A 6,183-nucleotide genomic window follows, 5' to 3' on the forward strand; every position below is an offset into this window, starting at 1 on the left:
ACTACGAATAAAACCAATGCAAACAAGACGAGAAAGGGAATAACAATCTTAGAAAAAAATATAAAGTTTCTCTGAAAAAGTCCTCATTTCTCAAATATCTAGAGAATGAAGTTCAATTTATAAGAATACAAGTCCATTCTCTAATTTAAAAAGAGTCAAGGGTTTGAACAGGTAATTCTCAAACAACATAATTAAAGTTATCTATAGCCATATGAAAAACTGCTTCAAATCACTACAGATTAGAGAAATGATTAAATTAAATTAATTTGATTAATTAATTGATCTGAGATAACACCTCAGACCTATCATATTGGTTAACTTGACTAAAAAGGAAAATGATAAATGTTGGAAGGGATTTGGGATAATTGGAATGTTAATACACTCTCATTGAAACTGTGAACTGCCAAAACCGTTTTGGGGATCACTATGGAACCAGTCTCAAAGGGCTATAAAACTATGTATAATCTTTAACTCATCAATATCACTAGAGAGTGTATATCATAAAGAGGTCAGAGATAAGGGTTTCCCCCTTATTTTTTTTAAGTAAAAAGGATTTACTTGTACAAAAACATGTTTAGTAGCTCTAAGTGGCAAAGCATTGGAAATTGAGAGATGTCCATCATTTGAGGAATGCATGTACAAATTGTGCTGATAAATAGTTGTAAAGGAATATAATTATAAGAAATGTATAATTTTCATAAAGTTCAAGACTTGAAATTTTTTTTAAATTTTCAGGAAAAAAAGCTTGTAACTTCTTGAATCAAGAAAATGAATTATTTGGAGAAAGATCAAGAGTGAACTTTGGCAGGGGGGCAGCTGGGTAGCTCAGTGGAGTGAGAGTCAGGCCTAGAGACAGGAGGTCCTAGGTTCAAACCCGGCCTCAGCCACTTCCCAGTTGTATGACCCTGGGCAAGTCACTTGACCCCCATTGCCCACCCTTACCACTCTTCCACCTATGAGACAATACACCGAAATACAAGGGTTAAAAAAAAATTTAATTTAATTTAAAAAAAAAGAGTGAACTTTGGGATATTATTGATTGAACTGAATGTAAATTATTCTGAATGTAAATGTATGCACCTATAGCTTCAGAGTTATAAGCTGGTTATGATAATTGGGGAGACAAGACTCCCAAAGAATCTCAGGGGGGATTGTGAAGAGTGAATCAAACTTTGTCTATCAATCAGCAATTTTTATGTTACTCAATCAAAAATGTAAGCACCCCTATTTAACACTATGTAAGAGTGTTTGTTTGCAAGTCACTTGCTAAAGTGGGTGATGACCCCAGAGGTGGGCAGTACTAAGCAAATTGAAAGACTGTAATTGGTTCCTATAAAGTGTAGGAAGGGACAGGAAAAAGGACTATAAAAAGTCCTGAACTTCCTGTTCAGGGAACTTTGTCTGGTAACTTGCCTCTTGGATTGCTTCTTGGAGGACTGCTCCTGGATCTTTTCCTTTGAACTTTGGTGTTGGAGGACTGGGCCTAGACACCACCAGATGTGTGGAAGCCCCTGTGGGGCTGAGGTTCACTTCACTAGAGAAGGGTTAGTAGACTTGTTAAAAGCTGTCTCTTTTCCATTTTCACTCTTTCTACCTCTTTGTAAATAAAGCTACTAAAGTCATTTTTGGCTTGTTATAATATCTTTAAGTCAGCAACCACAATATTATTTTAGAATTCTAGTCAAATTCCTAAATTTAGAGTTTTTACAGAAATAGGATGAATAGGATGAATTCATAAAACCCGAAAAGACATATGAATTGATACAGTGAAGTAAGCAGAACCAGAACAATGTAATTAATAACAAAAATATTGTTTGATAATCAACTGTGAAGAACCAAACTATTATTATAAGGAACCTATGATGAACAAATATTATCCATAGCCAAAGAAGGAATTGTTGGAGTCTGACTGCAGATCAAAGAATATTATCTTCCACTTCATTTCCTTTATAAATTTTTATTGAACTATTTAAATATGTATTGCATGAAACCACTGGCATATAAGCTATATCAGTCTACTTATGGAATGGAATGAATTTCATAAAATAGAAGCAAATAGCAAAACAAATTAGAAATCAGAAACCAAAAATATGTTGTTTATAAGATATACATTTGAAACTTATGAGTTAAAATAAGAGGCAGAGAAGAATCTATGCTTCAGGTTAAGTAAAAATTCCAAAGATAGCAATTATGATCTTAGCAAAAAAAAATAGATCTAATTTTAAAAAAGTCAGGGAAACTACATTTTACTATGAAGTAATATTAATATTAAACATGTATGCATCAAATGGCATAATAACCAAATTCTGTAGGGAGAAATGAAATTAATTACAGGAGTAAATAAAGAGCAAAACAATTTTAGTAGGAATCTCAATTCTCAGAACAAATAAGAAAGCACTTCCAGACCTTGACACAAATTGACCTTGTATCAGTGAATAAAAAGTTCACAATCAAATGCCAAAAAGAAGAAAAATTAGAAACCTTTTCTGTTTTTCTGATGATGATGCAAGATAAAAATATTTACAAATATTTATTTTGATTAACATTAAAATATTAATAACAAAACAACAAAAATAGTATTATGTCAATAGATTCAGGAAAAACTTTTGACAGAATTCAATACCCATTCCTATTAAAAACCCTAGAAAGCCCAAAAGTCAAATAAGTTATTCTTTGTATGATAAGTAGTACACTTAAATCAAGTACAATGAGAATAAACTAGAAGTCTTCCCAGTAAAATCAGTGATGAAGCAAGAATGTCCATTAATACCATTATTATTTAATTTTGTATTAGAAATGCTCTGTATAGCAATAGGACAAGAAAAAATGAAATAAGTATATGCAGTGTCAAGGAAAGTGAGAGAAAGTGGCCAGAAATGTTTGTTGTTCTTTATATCCAGTTGTTTTGATTCTTCGTGACTCCTTTTAGGGTTTTCTTGGCCAAGATTCAAGAGTGGTTTGCCATTTCCTTTTCCAGAGGAAGGAACTGAAGCAAATTAGGTAAATGACTTGCCCAGGATTACCAGATCTCATTCTTTACATAATGATGGAATGGTGGCATAGAATAGTTGAAAAACATACAGAATTAGACTATACAAATATTAGATTATAGTAAGCTAATGTTTGATAGACTCAAAGATTCAAGCTTTTGGATTAACTCAATATTTGGTAAAATTTGCTCTAAAATAGTTTGGCAGAAACAAGACATGGGCCAACATCTCACTATACTTAAGCTCAAAATGGCTACATGATTTTGGTGTAAAGGGTAAATATCATGAAATATTGTAAATAAATTAGAGAAGCATGGAATAGACCACCTAGATATCTGAATATAGATCATAAGGCCAACCAGGGATAGGGAAGATCATGGAATATAAAATGAATAATTTTGAAATCAAATTTTTTCATAAATAAAACGCATGCAGTCAAAATTAGGAGGAATACTTGTAAATGGGGGAAAGTTTTACAGCAAGTTTCTATGGATTTTTTTAGATATAAAGGGAATGAGGCCAAATGGCCAAAAGATATGAATAGGCAGTTTTCTGATGACAAAAATCAAATCTATCGATAATTAAAAGAAAAGACTTTAAATCACTATTGATTAAATAAAATTAAAACAACTCATCTCACATGTATCAGATTGTCCAATATGACAAAAAGTAAAAATGACAAATGTTGGAAGGTATGTGGAAAAAATGGGACAGTAATGCGCTATTGATATAGTGGTTAATTTGTCCAAACAGTCTGAAAAATAATTTGGAACTTTTATATATATTTTTAATACAACAATACCCACTATTTGGTCTTAATTTCAAAGACATGAGAAGTAAGGCAAAAGGACCTATCTATCCCAAATTATAGCAACTCTATTTTTTGTGATGGCAAAGAAAAATTGAGGGAATGCCTATTCATTAGGGATCATGACAGAATCATATTTTTGCATAAGATAGAACTAAGAAGATGCCTTAGAAAAACCTGGGAAGACTTAAACTAACTCAAAGTAGAGTGTCAAGTCAGGAGTGTCCAGTTAAAATAATATAATTAAATCTGTAATGGGATCTGGTAAGCATGGTTTCAAGATTTCCACTAGCTACCATATGAGAAGGGGTAAAGATAGTGAAATACATAGTAATTATGGAGGTGTCATTTTGAAAATATAATCTTTTACTTTCAAAGATTTAACTAACCTAAAACATGCTTTAACTCACTAATAATGAGAGAAGTTAAAATTAAATCAACTTTCAGGTTTTACTTTATACAATAAAAAAACAAACAAAAAGAAGACAGGTTGCACTAGTATACCAATGCACTTCAGATGGAAATATGGGTGAATGGATTCATCCATTTTGCAAATAATTTGGAACTAATGCCCCCCAAATTCTTAAAATGTTCATACTTTTTGACCCAACTATAGCATTTTGATCTAGAATTCAAATCAAATAAAGAACAAAAGCCTATGTGCAAAAAATATTTACTAAAACTCTTTAATATGGTTTTCTTGAAGACATATTGTGGAAGATGACCCATTAAGGAAAGTAGATTGGAGCAATTATAATTTTTCTTTTGATGAGATCTGGTAATGAAAATCTAAAAAAGCAAGAAGGGGAAATTCACTTAGGGATTATCTTATTATTGAATTTCTTTTACTTGTATTGGCCTGGGCATTTGTACCCCCAAAAACTAGAGAAGTGTTTCGGCAATCTATAAGCAGGGAAATTCCTTTGCTCCCTTACATTTTTGTGACTCATAATCCAAAACATCTGAGAGGATTATCCTCCTTGGATCTTCCTTTAGGTGCACAGAGAGATACACATCCTTGATATCATCAAGTTGTATCTCAGACATCCATCTATCCTCTGAACTAGGAGGGTCACCCTCTATGTCTTCAGGCAGACCAAAACCCCCACCCAATGCCTCAGTGGTTACCATACTAGACTCACATCCTCACTGTAGTAGTATAAAACCCCTGAACTGAAGCACTGGGGGAACAACCCCTAGGGTTATTCCACTCACTCTGTAACTGGGGGGGAGACAGCTTTTTCATCCATGCCCTCAAGGAACAGCTCCCCGTCTAGCTATTCCACCTTGCTATCTATCCCACCTTGCTATTCTCCTGACATTTCTCAACATTACTTTCCAAATTAATAAATTTCTCCTTTTACTTTTAATTTAAGTTTTAAGCTCAGTTTTGCATTCTTGCAAAAGGTATCTTTCCCAAACCCAGAGGTTCATCATTGTACCCCACAATAGTATCACAATCTATTTGTTATCCTGGGTAAACTATTGTTTCTTGGAACTCAAGTAATTCCTGTGATATGGCTCCCCAAATGACCTAGTTTTGTTAATTTGCCTGATAATAAACCTTTTTTTTTTTTTTTTGCTTTCTTGATTTTCCAAGGAATTTACAGGGCTAAGATAAGGTGGATGATAAAAAATTAGTGGAGCAGAAAAGATGAATAACTGTATTGAAGAATATATGGTGGGGCAGCTGGTGGTTTCTCTCAAACCAGCTATTGAGTCAGAGAGAGCCTGAACGAAGTCAGAAACTATCTAGCTGTGTGACTTTGGGAAAGTAATTTAACTCGAATTACCTTGTGCCTTTGAAACCAATATTTAGCATTGTTCAAGGAATGGGTTAAAAAAAAATAAGTACAGTAGATTTTCTTAAGTAGTAGGGATATCATGATTAGATCTGCACCTGAAGTCACTTTAGAATGGGCTGGACATGACTGTGTAGTATTTAAAATCTATTGAGATCTACAGTGAGCAACTTTATTTTGTATACACATTAGATTAAGGCGTTCTTCAGAACTTGAGAGATCTTTTAAAAATAAGGTAGTTAGCATTTTTGGTTACGTTTGTGGATTTCATAGCGTTTTTTTTTTAAATTAAAGGAGTACATTTCAGTTTGTTTTTGGTAATTCAAATTTGATAATTTGGTAAGAAGTGGTAATTCAGAGTTCTATAGTTTGGAGGAATTACGTTGTTTATGGTAAGAATAAAAAATCTAGTGATTTTCTACCTTTGGGGGAATTTTTCTTTTAATATAATTTTTGGGGGACATGTTAAAGTTAAGAACTTTAAAAAATGTAATGGCATATTGTATTTTGGTTTGCAATTTGGTATATTATTTCGGGAAGATTTGGGGATGTTTTTTGTTATAAAATTAGTATTTGGTACTAG

The sequence above is a fragment of the Gracilinanus agilis genome, chromosome X (genome assembly GCF_016433145.1).
Source record: "Gracilinanus agilis isolate LMUSP501 chromosome X, AgileGrace, whole genome shotgun sequence".
NCBI classification, from domain to species: domain Eukaryota; kingdom Metazoa; phylum Chordata; class Mammalia; order Didelphimorphia; family Didelphidae; genus Gracilinanus; species Gracilinanus agilis.